The sequence below is a fragment of the Lissotriton helveticus genome, chromosome 4_1 (genome assembly GCF_964261635.1).
Source record: "Lissotriton helveticus chromosome 4_1, aLisHel1.1, whole genome shotgun sequence".
NCBI classification, from domain to species: Eukaryota; Metazoa; Chordata; class Amphibia; order Caudata; family Salamandridae; genus Lissotriton; species Lissotriton helveticus.
In genome coordinates this window covers 861477792-861497796 of record NC_136063.1, presented here as the reverse complement: position 1 = coordinate 861497796, position 20005 = coordinate 861477792, and the positions used below count along the sequence as shown (strand labels likewise).

Below are 20005 nucleotides of genomic sequence, written 5' to 3'. Positions count from 1 at the left end.
TATGAGACTGGACATATACTAGAGGAAGAAGAGGGCACACCCGCAACTTGGAATACATTCTAGATAAACCATTCAAAGTTTGTTTTACAGCCTCTACTTATCATTCAGCTGAATTCCACATAGAGCTTGAGTATGCTATGGCACTGACTCGTTCAAACTATGGCTCTAACTGTCTGCTTTGAACAAATATCCTTTCTGTTCTCAATTGTCAATGATCATGACCCAGACTAGAGATCTCAGCATTTGGCAGCTTAATGTTAATGGATTCTCTAGTTACATTAAAAGGAAAAAAGTTCTGACCCACCCAACTCAGTATAAAAAATGAAAACAGACACCGCCTTAATACAAGAGACTCATTTCTCCAAGAAGGAATCTGGGGTGAGGAGGGTGATATCTTTTGGGAAAGATGAACATGCCAAGGGCACTCAATTAACTGTGTGCGGCGGTCGGAAAAAGAGAGTGGCTATTGTCATACATGAAAAGACACCTCTGCATATGATAAAAATGTGGCCTGACTCAACGTTATGCTATGTACTTGCAGAATTAACCATACAAAACACAACTTTCACGGTGGGCTCAATATACATGCCAAACGTCTCAAAGCAAGGCTCCCATTCTACTCTAGGTAGATTATTCACTGAATTTTGACACTCTATACCCTACATAGGTAGAGACAGGAACCTGATGTTGGATCCGGTGTTTGATTAAAATAAATGGCCATGTACAATTGAGAAGCAATAATGGCAGGTGTCTCCTGCGAGATCTCATAGAAGACCATGCACTAGAGGATCCCTGGTACCTGTTACACCCGATGACTAGGGATTACACCGTCCATTTTCTGACCCATGGTACAAAATCAAGAATAGACTTTTCCTCATGAATGGTTCACCTTTTTGTAAAATGTCAGGCCGTGGTATAAGCATCAACTGTATCACAGGCCATGCACCTATATATTTGTTATTGGACCTAGCATCGGTTGCCACTAAGGCATACACTTGGAGAATGGATACATCACAGCATAAGGAGCTGTAGGAAAAGAGAACCTGCAGGCACAACTTAGAGAATATATGGGAAATATATAGTCCATGCTCACCCCAGTCTCCACTGGTTTGCGGGGTAGGATAATCTTATATCTGAGGGATTATCATAAAAGATGAAACTGTAATCTGTAAAACTGCACGGGACAAGAGGATCACACTTAAAAACAAACCAGCCACCTAACAAGATACCTATCCCGAGAACTCCTCAGGTGAAAATCTTTGATTGCTATCAGCCTAGAAATACGAATTAAACACCTTATTGTAGGCCACAGCCTCTCTCTGATTAAAGGGAGACAATAAAAGCATGGGAAAAAGCAGAGCACTTACTTCCTCTTAAACTGAAACAAAGGGACTTACAATCCGCATTACCAGCATTACATAATGCAGAAGAGAGACTCCTTTCACATCCAGCTGACATTGTAGAGGAATTCCCTCTTTTTATTCTACATTCCATCCCTAAGGAGCCCCTGCTGGTAGTACTCTGTAAGACTCCCTCATATCACATACACAGACACCGTGCCTGCTCCAGTATTTGTGAGAAAAGTTGGATGTTAAAAAAAAATGCTGAAGCAATCAAAATCATTTTATTTAGAATTGGCTTGGGGGAAAATGGCTTCCCTGTGGAGTTTTACAAATGGGCAAGCTCCATGACAACACCACAACAAGGAGGAGTATTCAACTGGATGGAGCATGGCTTTTTAGGACTGTGAAATGAATTGAACTGGGGGACCACTTTAACTTGCTAATGTATAAAGAACCCATGGGAAGGATAGTTTGTAATGGTGTCATATTTGGCTACATCAGGATACTTAGCGGGACCAGACAGGGTTGCCACTTTCCCTACTGCTTTATATATTGGTTGAAGAACCGCTGCACATAGCAATCATATTTTCTGGTTGGTATATTCTAACTCATTCCTTACACGGATGATATTCTGCTCACTACCAATTCACCAGGTAGGTTATCCCCGGCTCAGATGAAACTAATCTCAGAATAAACTGAACTTGGAGTTAAACAATGCCCATGACCCCTACAATGACAAAAGCTGCACTGACAGACATGCCATTCAAACTAAAATCTGATCAGTAGAGATGTGAACAGATGGAAGATGACAACAGGGTGGGTCTAAATGACCAGACGAAATGGGACTCATCAAGTGGGAGTAACTACCGCTCTCAGTTTGGTAATGGCCCCATGATGCAAATATGTGTTTGGCAAGCTGCAGATTAAATGTGCACCCTCTACTCTGAAACTAATGGACAAACTATTTAAAACTTAAATTTGGAGCTCAACCCTACCAAGACTGGCAATGTCCAAAATATACGTGGCCACTGTCTCTGAAGGGATTTGTTTGTCCCCTATTGAGACACATTACAAGGCATGTAATCTTTCCAAAGCAAATATCATCTAAATCCAATCCTGGAAACACCTGAATGGATCCATCTGGAAATATATTTGCAAGGGAGCTATCTGGACCCCAGAGCCTCTACAAAAAACGCTAGTACACATCTGACTCCAAAAACCCAATGCTCACCAAAATGTTATGAGTATGGGAATCCTGACACTAATCGCAAGGTAAAAGTGGGCATCCTCCACCTTGATATCCCAATATTGAACTCCCAGGACTTTATAGTTGGAGATGAAAGTATATGTTGGGTGGAATTAATGTAGAAAGGAATTAATACATTAGAACATCTCCTATTGGGCAGCTATCTTAAATCTTTCCTGGATTTGTCAAGATAATTTAAACTGACTCAGTTACAATTTTGGAAACATTTACAACTGAGGCATGCATGATAATAAAGCTGGGGCCCATGCCCTATGGCTTAACAAAGTCTCCTTTGCATGACCTTTCAGATAAAAGGAGATTTCATAAGAAGCGTATCTTTGCCAGCTATGACACTTTAATCAGGGAACTGTATTCAAATCTCTCTAAATATCTCTTAAAGCATAGCTGGCAAATAAGACTGGAGAAACCGGACACAAATAAAGAATGGAGAGAACTTTTAAAGACAAAAGCCCACGAGAAGTGTGTCTTAAATTCAGCTTCTCTAAGTTTCTGCAAGACTGTCACTGGTTGCCATATAAACTACACAGGGCTGCCTTACAACACTTTTCACATTGCTAGAGATGTAATGAAGAGGGAGGATACATGATACACCTGCTATGGCACAGTGAGAATATTAAATCTTACTGGCAACAATTCTAGCACAATCCAAGGGGCAAACCTGATCTGATCTTTACTCGGTCAATGGAACTGGCTCTCATTCATGATACCATGGAGGTGGCGAGGTCCAACAACAATAAGAAAAGGTGGTTGAATGCGCCTCTAACCATAGCTAAGCTATGCATACCGAGACATTGTAAGAAGATCTCAGTGCCAATCCAGGAAGAATGGATGAACTCATTAATGATGATGGCAGCACATGAACCGTTAAATATATAGGCTGAATGGCCAACTGTAAATTTACAAAGACATCTGGGGCCTATTCCTTTCCTCTACTAGATAGTCCCTTATGGCCTATGGAATGTTACTCTACTCCATGTGGCTATTGTACTGAAGGGGCAATGTACCAGCATACACTTTTGTATCATAGACTGGTCCCATCATGTTTTTAACATATCGCAGTGTAAAATATTGTCATATTACACTCATAATATTTCTGTACTGGCTCGATTAATTTATTTGCATATAGTATATTACTATTTATAGTCTGATCTTTTTTTGTCAGCACTGAAATTCTAGACTTCAACTTGCAAACTATCATTGCAAAATATGCCTTGTTGCCCCCACTTCCCACCCATTGCTTGGGATTTACACCTGCATAATTATATGGTGCTGGGGTTTAAAGTCATGAATGTGGAAACCGATTTACACCTCAAAGATATTCCTCTGTGAACATTAAGCAGACGTTTGTTGTCATAATGTATGTTTACGTTTACAGACAAACATACTTTTTTGAATCAGGCCGTTAAGTATGAATGGCATTGTCCTGGGGTTCTGGTAGTAAGTCATACTCGATCATTAAAATAATTATTACTCAGGTGTTAAAGAAGCACAAGTCCGCGATGTTTGAGCTGTGATGTTTCAAATAAACTTCAATCAATACCAAAGCAAATGCTTGCCAATTTATTTACACTGGGCCATATTTACACAAAAAATTTAACTGACTTACTTTTGTAGAACTTCTGTCTTTCTAAGGATTTCCAGGAGTATGCCGGGATTACTACAAGAATAGATCACACCTACTTTTAGCCAAATATTTGTCAACTTGGCACTCAAAGTCCACATGTGCCTAAAGCAGGGACACTAGACACAGCGATAAACTAAAAACTATTTTCATGCCAAAGTTTGCAGTCAAAAATAAAATTTCATGTCCTATAATTTTACTTCCGATGGAAATACCACCAAAAGAAACTTTCCTGTGGAGCTAAGCCGTCATTTCATGCTGAGCAGTGATGACATGAGCACGAAAATTTCTGCTCAGCTCTTTTTGGGTCAAAACACTATGCCTGCTATAAGATTTTCTTTGCCTTCCTGTCTGACCTATTCGCCATCAACTCTCACATGCCAGAAGTGAGGAGGAGGGTGCAAAAGGATGTGAAGACTAACTCCCTTTAAGAAGTGAAAACAGGCTCAAGAAACTGACTGGAGAATGTATGCAATTTTAACACTGCTCGGAAGAAAATGACCTTTACTACAGCAATTGGAATGAGCAAATTTCCTGACTGTAAGAAATGAAGAAAAATGAAGTACCAGGCAGATAGCCTGAACAGTTATATTAATAGAAAAATGTATCGAATATTTCAGGAGGATCTTTTTGAAGGAAAGTTGCTCCTAACTGTCTACGCATGTCAAACTATAACATGGATTTCAGAAGTGACAAGGAGAATGTGTTTCCCATTGATTGGGGCAAAGATGAGACACATGGAAATCGGTCAAGAAATATATGTTACTAGGTGGTGTTATTATGAGTATCAGGTGTTCAAACTATTTATCTTGATCATCGTAGCAATATTTGCCAGTGAAAATAGAGGAAGCGATTATCTGTAACATTTGATTTTGTATGTAAGTAATTAACTTGAGAGGACATGCTAATAACTAAAATATTTCTTGTTTGCATTATTGAAATATTGTCTAATCTTTCACTTTTGCCTTAAGATTACTCTTAGTTAAAATAAAATTAGTTTGATCCCTGGGCCCTAACATACTGAGATTGCACAGAGAAGTGCACATTTTTTTATGTGCCTGAAAATAATTTATTTAACCCGATATTTCTCTGAATAGTGATTTCTTTTCGGACAGTACAGCTCGGACAGAGAAAGAGGCAAAGCTTGATCATTGTTTCCAAAGTTGGGCTGTCTAATAATAAAGTGCTAACATGGAGAGAAATGGGTTACAATAATTCACTTAACACACTGAGGGGTATATTAACGAGGGCCTTGTTTCATGCTTGCACCACGTAACGTGGTACATACATGACTCAAAGCCCCAAGTGATACTTATGAAGCCACACAAAGGCACTTTGTGTGGCTTTGAATAGCTTCACAAATATGAAGTAATACAGTGCATCACAGGTCGCTGCATTGCCTTACTCTGTGCAAGGGAGGCATTCCATGGGCATTGCGGTGGTGGGTATTCTCAAGCAACTCCAATGGTTTTTGACGCATTCCCAGATTTACAAGGACTTGTAAACCTGGGAATGCATAAAAATCTTACACCTCCCCAGGTGAGGTGTAACGTGGAGAAATATCTTTATTAACCCCTTGACCGCGGCGAAAATTTCGCCGCGGTGCGGGTGATTTATGGGCGTCCTCCGCACACGCCCACTGTGACGTCGGACGGCCATCAGCCGTCCGCCGCAGCAAGGGGTTAATCGTCGTTTTTTCCTCTTTCTATGTGTGCTGCATTCTGCAGACATTTTGCAGCACTCATAGAAAGAGGAAAATGCCTCTCTGGATTGTTTTGTGGAGGAAGGCGCCCCTTTTCCAAACAAAAACAGGTCTACTGTAACGTGGACACCCTTGTAATATGGTTCAAGGGTGCCTGTGTTAGCGCTAAGCTGCCAAAATGCACCAAAGAAAGAGGGAAAGGTCAGTAATGCACCATATTAGATAACTACGAGGCCCTGTACTGCAGGGCAGCTTAGCAAGGTAAACTGATGTGCTGCCCTGTGCCACCATTCTAGTCAATATGCCCCTGTGTGCACATAAACACAGGCGCAGGGCTCTGCATTGAGCTAGCACAGCCCCTCATGATAGGACCCCACATCTAATACTTCTAAAATTGGTCCCTATGTTGCTTGGCTCGCCCTAAGTTGGCCGGGTGTGCCCATACGTGGTCCCTTGCGAAGCTAGTCTGGCTGATGAGTGGTGTTACCCCGAAACCAGTCCCAGGATGCTTGATTCTGGTCCACCGCAGACTTGGCTTGGCAGTTCGGACTGGGCTGTTCCCATGAGGCACAGGGTCTAGACTGATTTACATATGGCTGGGTCTAAACTGGGGTGGCGATGTGAGCTAAAGAACAATGATGGATTCAATCCAGATCTAATAGTGACTGGGGGTGAGTGGCTGAAAAGTTTCAGCACTCGGTCCACCATCTCCTTGTGTTTGCTGTCCCTATGTTGTTTCATTTAAAATTATATTTAACATGCCTGAATGAGAGTGCATATTGGGATTCAAAGAGGCCCTGGGTGGATGAACTAATGAACAATCCTGCCTTAGCTTGGAACCATGGTTTACGACACCAGGTTAAAAAGAGTAGCCTTTGTGTAACAATGGTTTTCTGGTGCAACATATGGGGAAAAACTTCTTTAAGTGGCAGAGATACTATCCAAAAATTCCACCACAGCTATAAAGGTGATCATGGCAAGAGAATTTTGACCACCTAGTAAGGCCACAATTAACTGAAAGTGAAATGCAGTGCTTCTGATGTCTGTGTAGCTGCAAACAAGAAATATCACCTATGCAGTATGTGCAAATAGTCTATGTATAGTCTTATAGCAGTATCCATAGTGACATGTAACAATAACCTGTAGCCCGTACAGATAAGAGCGGTGGGGCCTGGTTGGAGGGAATTCTACAGATGAGCACGAGGGAAAACTAAATAAATAATTATTTTTCCCTCGTCGTCAGCTGTCAAAATACCTCCCTACCGGCCCACCGCTCTTACCTGCACGGGTCGCAGCTGGCAGCAATGACATTTTGAATGGAAGATTAACACTGCTCCAACTGCCCCAAAGAACATACCTATCCCCTTATTCATCATTGCACATTATAGTTTATGAAGCGCCATGTGAATATGAAAAGGGGAATCACAAAGCATCAGAAATATAGCGACGATGATTTCACTCAGAACGTGAAAGGGGGCTACAGTGAGGATCCTGCACAGAGCTGTCAGAGGGAGCTTTGTTAGGATCTATTTTAAATGTCACTTTATTGCTTTTAGTTCTCGTAGGCAGGACTTTTGTTTGTAGAACCATCTTACTCTTTGACACTGACATTTGGGAAACTCACCCTGATTTTTTGAGCAGAGATATGCCAAGAAAATGATTCACAGTTCTTCCTCAGATGGCCAGTAATGTGTGCCCTACAGCAGCTGTACTGCAAGCCATGCAGTAAGTGCACAGCTGGCATGCTGGAGGTATGCCATGGAAAGCCTTATGTGCCAGCCACCACCAGGTCGGAGATGGTGGCAGGCCATAATGACTTTGATATGTGTCATCAAATAAAACGTGCACCACAAACAGTAATTCGGATACAATGTAGTCATCTGTGCTAATATTACATAATTGTTGTGCAGATTATATTCCCTAGGACAACCCATACGTTTGGTATTTGCAGCCTCCAGACATACAGTGCTAAAGTTTCTTAGTGCGTTTTCTGGGATTTATGTTTAGCTAAATGGGTAATACAACAAAATAGTGATTAAATAAATAAATTTCTCCATATTTTCAATTGTATTTTCAAACTGCAAATATAAATTGCCGCAGGGGCGCTCCAATACACAGCTCATCATGTTCAGAAAAACAGCTCATATTTTGTATGGGTGCCCAAGATTCCAAAGAGGTACATGTTTAAAAAACCTAATGCTGTTTTTAAAAAGAAAATGCTCCAGCGCTATGATGCATAAACACCTCAGCAGTGAAAGGATTGAGGAAGGAAAAGTGTCAACAAGAAACAAAGAATTTAAAGATATGTATGAGCAAGATTCTGGGTATAAAAAATTAACAAGCTAATTTAAAGTTTGGCAGAGTAATCCATCACAAGTGAGGGAACGTAACATTTTCGCCAAACTGATTGTTCACTTGCTCTATTTAGAGTTGAAAGGACTGTTATCTTTCCAACAGAGTAGCTCCCCATTGGCTCCGCCAGCAGAACGTTTACTCCGGTGGCCTGACAGAGTAGGGGCTGTCGGGGTAAGGACATCAGACCACCCACCCTCTTCAGAGCGGATGGTCTGGTTTTATTTTCTGCCAGACAAAATGTAAGGGTACTGGAATAAAAAATAAATAAAAACTCCCACACCAGGGGAGAACTCTCCCGTGGTTTGGGAGTCATTTGTTTCGTTTTTCAACTACAAGGGAGTTTGCTTCTTAAAAACGAAAATGTTTGGTGCTCTGGCTCTGAAAGAAGGCAGCATCGCAGAAAACTTGCAGTGCCTTCGGAGGAATCGTTGTGAAGGCCGTTCCTATGAAGACTCACAGATCACCGCTAGACCAGAGATGATCTCTAAATAAGGCAGGTGGAGTCAGGCCACAGTTGTGGATGTAAAGTCCTGTGATGCTCTGATGGGCAGTGGGTCGCCTGTCAAAGTCCTAATCAAGCCCTAAATCTTTTACATATTAATGGACTAAATATGGATGAAACTATTGCTCGCATTATAGTGATGTAATAGATACAAATTTGGGAACAACGAAGTTGTGTTTCATTTTTGAAATATGAAATTGAAAATCTGCGCACAGAATATGTACACACAATTGTTAAATAGAAACATAATTTGAATATCTTGTTCAGACAGCATATACATTTTGGCTATTCAATTTTGATTAGAAGTTAAATACTCTATATACATCTTTGAGAAAGTAATAGAGAAACCTCTAAACAGTTGTTCGCTGTGTACTGGATTTTTTTTTAAATAAATGTACTCAGGATGTATTTGAGCAGAACATCAAAACAAACTCAGACTATATCAAATTAATTGTGTCTACGTAGAAATTCACGTTTCCGTATATAGAACCCAATGAAGACAATGGCAACCAAAGGTCTTTTTGGTGCCTGAGGGTGCTGATTTTCCATTAACATCCTTCCTATATGTTGGAAAACTTTTTCTGAATCTTTGGTGGTGGTGCAATTTTCTTCACCCCTATGAATAGATTTATGCCTTTTCTAGATACTCTTCTGTTGTTTTTGTTAGCATAAGAAACAACATGACATAATTAAAAGGTTTGTATGAGTGACTCCGAACCATGCACTTCCGAAGTTGTAGTTTTATGTCTGTGATTTTGTATATGTAAAATGCTAACTGTTGGACCCAGCCCTTTCTGCAGAGTCATCCCCAAACATTTTGCCTTCACTCCTATTTAACAAAAATAAATGTTTGTGGGCCTTAGTATTCTGTGCACTTTAATGCTGTTAACCGGTGCTAAAGTGCGTGTGCTCTTGGCTCTAAATATAGAGAGATTGGCTTACACCCAATTGGCATATTTAATGTACTTTTAAGTCCCTAGTAAAGTCGTACTACATGTACCAGAGCCTGTTAATGAAATGCTAATAGTGTGCCTGGAGCACTGATTGTGCCACCCACTTGAGAACCCCTTTCAAAATGTCTCACACCTTCCATTCCAGCCTATTTCTCCCATAGATAACACTGGAGTTACCTTATCATATAATACTTTGTAATTTCCAATTATGAGCAGGTACCCAGTTAATGTTTGGTGTCTTTTGAATTGTAATGAAAAATCTTAACTTATGGTGCAGTAGTATTTTAAAGTACAATTTTGAAAATGCCACTTTTAGGAAATATACAGTTTCCTGCCTTAGCAATTTAGTGCCTGTAGCCTTTCTCTGGGTCACATGACTGAGTACAGCTGACAGTTGGGCTTTGTGTATTACTCCTACATAGCCACACATACTAGGGACCTTATGTATGCCTGGACAGACCATCGCTGGCAGGATGGGAGAGAGGAGCTGGATACAGCCCCTCTTACACTTGAATAGGCTTTTTCCTGTCTCCACACAAAGGGTTGCATATTCCCTGTAGTTAGTCTGGAGCGAGGATAAAGGAGGCAAGATGTGTGGGGACTTGGGAAACCTCTAGCAGCTTCACCACCACTTCAAAGTCACAACTGGATAGATATATTGGGCTTCAGAACCCAACTTTTCAGTACGCTTTAGGACCTGTGAACTCTGCAAGGAAGAAGGACTGCTGTGCTGCTGCAAGGACTGCTACTCAGCTGAACTGCGGCCCTGCTGGGCTACTGCTTTGGTGAACTACTGCATTGCTTCCCTGCTATTCTCCTGCATGGGAAGGAGAACTGCACTAGCAACTTCCCCTTGAACCCAGAGCTACCGGAGTGACACCAGGAGCTAGTCTGCTGGCCTCATGATCTGAGCCTCAGGGACAAAAAAGGCTCCCCAACATCATTCACCAGCCACTGCACCCAGCTGGAGTCAGTAGATCCTGACCCTCAAGTGGTGCCCCTTAGGTCTTAGTAGGCCCTTGGTGTGGCCTCTGAGTGCTGTATTGATTTTTATGGGCTCTTCGCAACTGCAAATGGGCCCATTCACTCCAAGACCTTGCCGTCTGTGCAGCCATTCAAAGCAAACCTGCGGTAGCTGCCTTTTTACGCAACAACATCGACTGCCCATGGGGACCACTAATGCGTAGCTCCAGCAATTCCTGCGCTTGACGCCTGGCTTGCTCTTCACAGTCTTCTGTGACACTTTCCCTCCCCCTCGCAGCCCCCTCTACTGCAAATGGGACTTTGCCACTTCTTTGAGAAGGTAAACTTTCAGCGGGATGAATCTGGTTATTGTAGCCAACCTGAGCTCTATCACAGTCGTGATGGTACAAAAAAGTGATGGTGACTTCAACCCTGTCCAGCGTGACCAGATAGCCATGTTGGGTGCTTTGTGCTTTTGGGGCTATTTTCAGTCAAATCTGTTAAATTTCATATCTTCGGTTCTACTGATTGGATTTTAGTTGTTTTGGTCTTGTTTAATTTATTAAATGAAATTACATTTTTTCACTCTGGTGTGGGGTCCATTTTGGGTGGTGTTCCCACTTTGTTACTGTTTGAAATGTTGCACAAATATTTAACATATTGCCTCTAAGTTAAGCCTGACTACTCTGTTTCAACCCATCGGGGGTTGAGCACAGGTTAATTCATGTTAGCTATGTTTCTTATTGTGGGAGTAGTGGGTAAGTGCAAATCTTGCCATATCATACATGGACTACTGGATTCACCACAACTGTTATACACACGGCAAAGGTGTTGGATGGAAAGGTTTGATTATTTGAAAGAATAATTCAGAAATCATGCAAAGTTAACTATGGAGGTTGGTTCTTAGCTTTAATCAAAAGAAGTGCAATATCATTCACTTCGTTTACAAAATGCTAGAGGGGCAGTCCAGAATGAAGGTGCTATCTTAAAAGTCTTAAAAAGAGGAGGGGTTCTGAGAGTTGATGAAAATTGGTTGATCTCCTAATAGAGAAAGTCTATGATGTGCTTGGCAAACACAAGAACAGACGGGCATATTATCAAGAACAGCGATAAAATTATCGCCGCTTTAGCGGTAGGAAACTGCCACTAAAGCGGCGATAATGGGCTTGATAATATGCTCTTGTGAATTCCCATAGCAGTCCAGGTTCTGGTGTTAACCTGGGCTGCTGTGGGAATTTACAAGGGCATATTACCAAGCCCATTATCGCCGCTTTAGTGGCAGTTTCCTCGCCATTCTTGATAATATGCCCCAGGGTTTGTTAGCATTTGTGGAGCTGCAGCTACTTGAAAAATGAAGGTGTGTATCTTGTAACACAGCACATGCAAAGACACGTCAGTATTAGTTTGTCTAATTAAGGAAACAGCATATCTTTATCCATGGAACAGATTACCAAATTTCAAGGAAGGGCTTCTAACTGTCCCACGGTGAGAGGGAGGTTCAGTGTGTTTTTTTTATTTAGTTATCTGTGTTTTTATTTATTTGTTTTAACAGATTCAAACAGCCCTCGAGCTCCAATAAAGGATTATGGATGTTTCACATCCAACATCTGGTGCAAAATTATTTAGCTCTAAAAAAGGATGAGGAAGCAGAGAGTAGAAACGTAAGAACTGGATAACAGCCTATGCCAAGTGGAGTTGAAACAGGTAAGCTTTTAGGTGTTGTTTGAACTATTGAAGCAATAGTTTGGCTGCTGACATCCACAGAACACGAAGAACAAAAAGAAGGGGCTGCCCCAGAAAAAGTTGTGTTGCAGGATTTTTGGCCATTCTAAATTAAAATGCTTAAAGGATCCGTGGCTTCCTTATTCCAAGTACTCGTCGGCCGACCAGGATATTAAGTAGGTTTGTCAGAGCCCAATTAAAAAAAAATGTTGTGTCTCAATCAGATGCCAACGTAAGTTGGGGAGGATAAGGGCGGTATGTCAGAACTTTCTTTTTAATTATGCATAATTTTCACGCAGGCAGAATCAAATGGTAGCCAGCAGATAACATGCTGCGATTCTTTATTGCAACAAATAAGCGCAAGAGGCAGGTATTTCTCTCCAGTCATTTTTGGTCGAGGGTACAATATATTAGATTAAAAGGCACGTGAATCAGGAAACATTTTTGTTTTTATATGACCTATAGTAATATCATGGAAGCATGGAGAAACACCTAGAACTTGGACCTAGAACATAGAAGAGTTTCCCAGCAAAGGTGCTCAAGTTAAACACGGTAAATGAGTAAAAACAAAAGGCCTGAACTGTCACATTGGAAATATTAATGCCTTTTAAACTATGGTAGAGCTGGAGACACTGTACAAGCTGTGCGTCAAGATTCAGCAGGGGAGTTGGCAGACTCCAACAGCCTGGCAGGACTCATCTTCTGTGTCATTCTGCAGGGTGGCATAGAAATGTATTTGTGCACATAGCACACTGAAAGAAGCTTTGAGAAAGAGAGCTACAGAGCATGCTGATTTCTTGTTTGCTATAAATAGATAATTAGATACAAAACTCTGAAATGTAGTCTTCTTAAATGAGTTCACTGTGCATGCAGTCCGCAGGTATATCTATTATAAATGTGCAGTTACGTGTGATATGAGAGTGAATGCCGCGGTGGCAACGAAAGCAACGAGGTTGAAAGAAATTGATTAGACAAAGTAACGAGTAGCCGTAAATAATGTCTTATTGATGAAACACACGTGCAGTTCTACATTGCAGACATCTTCCTGTGAAAGACAGCACCGCATGCTGACACCCGACACGTCAACATGACAAACAGAGGCTTTGAGTCAATTTCTGTACATCATACTTCCTTTCTCTTCCAAACCCAAACAGAAGATTAAAAAATAAACAGCCAAGAGGCTTGGTTCTGCTTGGGTTCCACCGGTGTTTTTGGAGAGCTGAAATCGTTTCTGACAATAACATGGGAAACTTCCCTCAGAAGTCATAAAATCACCCTAGGCAGATATCTCAATGGGGCTTGAAATTATTTTTTAAACAAATGAAGCTGACATAGAAATGTCTCCGAAAAGTTTCAACGTTTGCCATGCCAAGAAATGGTCTCTCTGACAGTGGAGGGACTGCTGTGCAACGTTTACTAATGAAAAGTACAAGCCAATATGCGACATACAAAAACAACAAATAGTGTGGTACAATTATTTTATATAAAAAGACTTCTTCACACTTAATGTTTTCCTGCATTCTGTATTTTAAGTTGTATTTAATTTTTGTTAAGCGTCATTAAATTATTCTTTTTGCTTGTTCACACTCTCCTTTCTCTCTCTCTTTCCTGCAGTGTCTTCCTTCTATCTTCCTTTTGTTTCTCGGTTTACCTTGCATTCTTTTTTCCTAACAGCCATTTGGACTTCCATTGTTCGCTCTGTGGCATCTGGGATTTAAAAACTGACTACAAAGGAATTAACTAGGCAACACATATAGAATAGAAAATCCAGGTAGACTCATAGCAGGAGCAATACCTTCCATCGAGGATTCAGTGTAAATGCTTCCTCTTCTGAGATGAATCATTACCCATAGCAACAGGTACTTAAACATTGTGCGATCTCCTTTGTAGAGTGATTTCATAGCGTATGTATTAGGCATTGAGAGGATTTTCTGTGTATTTACATAATCATGAACGCCAACATTTCAAATTCCATGGCGTATAAAATAACACAAACCAGCCTGAAGCTTTTAAAAGGTGTTTTCGTATTCATCAGGGAATAGACATTTAAACATCTTCTTTTAATATGTGAAAAATTATCCAGCCACTTTGCATGAGTGTTCATTATAAGAAATGTAGTCCCATTGAATTCGAGCCTGCACTAATGTTGTGAAAACGTGTTCAGAGCTTTTGATGTCATAAGGCACTGCCAAAAAATATCCCAATGCATTCCAAATTTAGAGTTTTCTTTAAAAAAAAAACAAAAAAAACATAACAATGTGTGAGTAATTAAATAAAAGGATTGTCAAGACGCGCAAACAACCGAACCCTGCAGTTATCATGCACGATTTATAGATGGGAAACCGGCTAGTGAAAAACACTCGGGTATAGCCAAGAAAAAAATACCCCCACACCTTAAACCACATACAGAAAGGGTTTTAGAAAGTGAAATGGCGAGCCACTGCCCAGGAGGATTCAAGGGGATAGTAGTGCATTTAACAGAACCATTTTTAAAGAATAGGACCAGGTGCTTCAGTTTTGCTGGAATGCCTTGGACTTTTTTTGGGTTGCACGTAAGATGTTTTTACCCTGATCAATGTGATAGAGCCCCATGTTATTCTGAAAATTGTAGGGGTGCATCATAATCACCGATAGTCAGCCCCCGCATATTTTGAGGAATGTATCAATGTGTAATCTTTAGCAATGTAGTGTTAAATCAGCTTATATTAAAATGTTTAGAAGTATATTCATATTGTGCTGAAGATTAGCGTAGTGTTTAATAGTAAAGATGCTTTGGAAAGGCAAAATGTATTGGTTCACATGTAAAGGTGATGCATTAGGAATAAACGTGCACCATGTATAAGTTTGCAAGTGTGGGTTGCTTCCATGTAGAGAAAATAATTTATTAGATGACCGCAAATAGCAATGCTTATAATGTGATATTAGAAAATGTGTGATTAAATCCCGCACAGGAGCCCGTTCATTCAGATACCTGGCGGCCAAAATCTGGAACACCCTACCAATCTCGACAAGGTTGGAACCCAGCGAAAGAGTTTTCATGAAACAGCTAAAGACTTGGCTTTTCTCCAATAATTTTGAGGGAAGAGTGTAAACGTTCTCAGCAACTGCAGTATCTCACCTAATTATGTCGTAGCGCGGGGACACACCGTTGGTGTAACCATGCGCTCTACAAATGAATAAAATAAAATAAATAAATGTAGGAAGGCCTATAAGTATAGGAAAATGCCTATTTGTGATTTCTCATGTTAGCCAGAAGCTGTAGGCCGAAATGTATTTTTTCCTTGTGAAGGCTCATTTATTCAATTAAAAGCAGACAGTGAAACTTGTGTGCGTGCAAGGACGAATTGTTTACCAGCTTCCAGTTGCAGGTGCAAGGACACGTCTCGTTAAGTAGAATAACCCTTTTGTTTAAGAGTAAGGATGGTAGGACCAGGTGCCCTGGGAGTCAACTGGAATGCAGATAGTATGTTTTAAGCGAAGATGGTGTCTGGAACTCAAGGTCGACTTAATGGTTCTTGGATGAAGTCAGAGTTTCGATGGAAAAATCCAGAAGGAGGACCTGCCTGAAGGGGCGTGTGAAGGGCGTGCCCTACGGTTTTGGGATTTTGTATTAGGGACAGTGCCCAGAAGAAGTAGAAGCAGAATAGGATGAGGAGCGGAACAGAGTAGGAGCAAAGGTGCAAGAAGGAGCATCTTAGAACAAGCTCTGTAGCTTAGGATACTTAACTTTGCAAAGGGAGAGCACCTCTGAGGAAGTCTTCACTTCTGACACCTTATCATCTTTCCTGGGAATGACGATATGTAGGGATGTCACTTTAGTGTTAGTATTGGGACAGATTAATGGTTTTTCTTTCTTTTAGGTCAATGCAGTCATCTCTTCAAGTAGGGACTGTTGTAGTTTGCCTCATGCTTTTATAGATCACTCTGATCATCATCTTGAGTCGTTTGAGGCTCATGCGTAGGATTATGTTTGTATTAGTGCCCGTTTATTTTCTTAACCTCTTGCTGAGGTGTTTGTATGTCCAATAGTTTCTGGCTTTGTAATAAATCTATGAACTTTATTCTGTAGTCAGTAATAATTGATTTGGACTGATTTGGTTAATGGTAAATTGGAAATGGGAAAAGAGTTTCTCCCCTTTACACTTCTTAGCAGACAAGAAAGATCCGGAGAAAAGGAATCGGGTATTGGTAAGATAAGGTCTAAAAGTCAGATAAGATTCCGGCGTCAACGAATGCTATGATTTAGGAGTTCCTTTGTGTCCGTCACACAACATGCTTGTCAGACTATTCAGAGACTTCTGAGAGGGTGTGTCTTGGAACTGGACACAGGCCCTCTGGTCAGTGTGGGAAAGCCTAAACTGGCAAAAAACTCAAGCCTGAAACAGTAGCATATTTGCGTTGCTGTGAATTGCAGTCCATGTAGGTACTGTCTAGAAGACTGGGGTGCACTGGTGGAGCTGTGGGAGTCCAGGGTTTCAGTAAAATTAATTGCATAAGGTCAAGTCTGAAGTGCACTACAAGCTTTTTATGGGATTCCTAGCACTGGAATGATAGGAATGATGCAGGTCATAATTGAGGTGCTTTTGTAGAGCTATTTAAGGTTGTAGAGCTATTAAAGATTTCATTATTTTAGTAATAGCAGAACGATGGAGCTATGCTAGTAGGGTTATGTAGGTATAAGTGCTGAAATGGCAGTTACAGGCAAGGTGAATTCGCAGAGCTGTCTTTGTCCCCCACAAATTTAACAGCAGGGTTACCATAAAGGATTATTGAAATGAGTCACTGCTACTTTGTTAATCAGCAGGATCAGCAAAAAGTGCGCTAATCTTCAACACGCTTTAACAACATCAATCATTTTAGAAGGCTGAATGTTCACCTCATTTCTCTTATGTCAGGTGGAAAATGCCTCGTCTTGCTAAAACAGCCAACTGTTATTAGGGAAACTTGCCCATATGTCCATAAATATGGCCAGCGTTGATTTATGGGCCGGTCACCTTAACGCTACCTAAATATAAGATCAGCTCTGGGACCTGAATATCAGTCCCTCCCACCCCGGCTCTAACTGATGTAGTGAGGGGTTCACTACAATAGATGGACTATATCTAGAAATGACACTTTGATGCACATATTGTAGTCTTTGTGTTGGTTTATTTGGAGTGGTAATCACTTGGTCTATCTGAATCTGTTTGTCTGGTTGTCTCCCTGATTCCATTCCTGCTTACATTCCCACCCACTCACTCCACCCAAAACAACCTTCTTTAATCAACCAGCATAGACAACTTTCTACTAGCCTGCCTGGCTGCCTTCCTCTCTCTGGGTTGGTTATGTGATTATTTCTGTTGACCTGTTCATTTGATGCCAACATATACAGTATGTGTGTTTGTATCTGGCTCTCTGCGTGCCCATATCGCTATGTACCTAGCTAATGTATTATCTATCTATCTATCTATCTATCTATCTATCTATCTATCTATCTATCTATCTATCTATCTATCTATCTATCTATCTATCTATCTATCTATCTATCTATCCTATGACTCTTTGTCCAGGGTGATTAAACATGGCCACAGGCTCTATTAGCAAGGAGACTGGGCACAGTGTATAGACGAATGACAGACTTTGAAAAGATATGCCTTGTGATTTCTGGGTGCAGGGGCATAGGGATAAAAGTATAACTGAGAAACACCAAATGTCTATACCTCTCTGGGTAAACGTCATGTCCTGTGCTAATTGGAGCAGAGATGCCAATGGTAAGGCACGGTAGAAGGTCATGCATGCCATGTGCCTAGGTTCTGCTCGCAAGGGGATAGTGTACAATTCATGGTCTAATGCCAAATTGAGTGTCGACAACTTACAGGAACTGCTTATATCTGGTGAGCTCTGCGGACAAGCAGACCACAGCAGGACATGTCCATAGCCTCTTCACTGAGCCATAGCTTGTTTAATATGTTTTTTAAAGCTGCACCTGCAGGATCTAGTGCAGGATGCTTGGTATGTGGCTTGTCGGAAGGATATGACTTCAGCCCAGCTCACTGGTCATGGCCCAAAGACACACCCTGTGAGATTTGAGAAAATGGTGAATGGGCATTCAATAATACTGATATTATAGGCATAGTTTCAAGTTTGGTGGACAGGATAATCCATCGCAAGCACAACAGATTACACTATCTGCCAAACTCTTAATCCGTAAATGAAGGAAGGAAGGGGTGATTCCCCCAGTGGTATCCATCCCTAATGTACTGGATATACTTTTGTGGGATTCAGATGTCCAAAATGGGAAGACAGCAAACCCATTGAGTTGAAGACTTAATTTTATCCTTTGCTTTTGCATAATGTTATTTTGCGCCCTGTACATACTGAATGTATCTGTATTCCTCGTTGTGACTTAACAACTTACGTATGATGACTAATACTATTTACATTCTTTAAATGTTCGCTTAGCTCTAGATCGGGCCTGTGATATTTTTTGATACTTATTACTTGGAACGTGGGTTGGTATTTTCCTTTTCTTTGCTATCAAATCAGTGATACTTTTTAAATTCCCCTCTGTGCTCTGTACACCTTGCCAATCGACTATTCTGACAACTTTTGGTCTAACAAAATTAACTAAGAATCAAAAGCATCCAAATTTGTGATTAAGACAGACTTTTTTCAACCCATTGGTGAACACTACAAAATTGAAAGATTCAATTTCCAGCTATGTCCTGCACACAAATCAAGCTCTTAATCCACCTGCCTTATTTAGGGCCAGGCAGGGCCTAAACTATCCAAAGATGGATTCCCCATTAGCTCCGTCGATGGAAAGCTTCCTCCGATAGGCCAACAGATTTGGGGCAAAGAGAAAATAAATTATGCCATCCACCCTATTTAGGGTGGACAGTGTGATGTTCTTTTTTTCTGTCCATCACTGCCTGGAAAAACCTGTAAGTAAGGGACGGAAAAAAATAACCCCTTCCCCCTTTCCAGGATGTGGAGGGCATTAGTTTTTTGTTTTTTTGAAAAACAAAACTTGTTAAAGATTGGTGAATGACCATCAAATGTGCTGAGGGCTGTTCACCAAACTTTTTGCACCTTGAAGTATTCGCTATGGCTGTGGTTTCAATGTACACAAATGCCGTAATCTTTACATTTGGCAGATGGTATTCTGTCAGGTGAGTGGAGCTAATGTCAACGAAATCCTAATCAGCCCCCATATTCTGTGCACTGAGCTTCTTATTCAAAAGTTGTGCCCCTTAGGTTATGGGAAAGGAGGGGAAGGTGCAGTCTTTACTTGAAGGATACACCCTTCTTCCAATGTTCTACCATGTCTTCCATAATCTTTGGGTGGGGCAACTAGACACAGGAAGCAGACAAAGGACATGACCTGAGCTCAAAACTTTCTGGGCTTGCCCAAAGGCGGTCCCTGGATCATTTAAACCACAAAATGTCAGTTGCTTTATGATTTCAAGCTGAACTACAGAACTCTTTCAACACTAGCTTTCCAGGGGAATTTCTATATTTTCCACAAAGCTCATAATTATTTGATTTAAGTAAACAACCAAAACTTTAATTTACCAAAATAAAAATTAAAAACAGTC

At 40.9% G+C, this 20005-nt stretch overlaps 1 protein-coding gene across 1 annotated transcript in view; it reads right to left on the bottom strand.

Annotated features, from left to right (window-relative positions):
- Positions 1–20005, bottom strand: part of LOC144828901 (cadherin-7) — a 290016-nt gene that overhangs the window by 248124 nt on the left and 21887 nt on the right. The window lies entirely within an intron of this gene.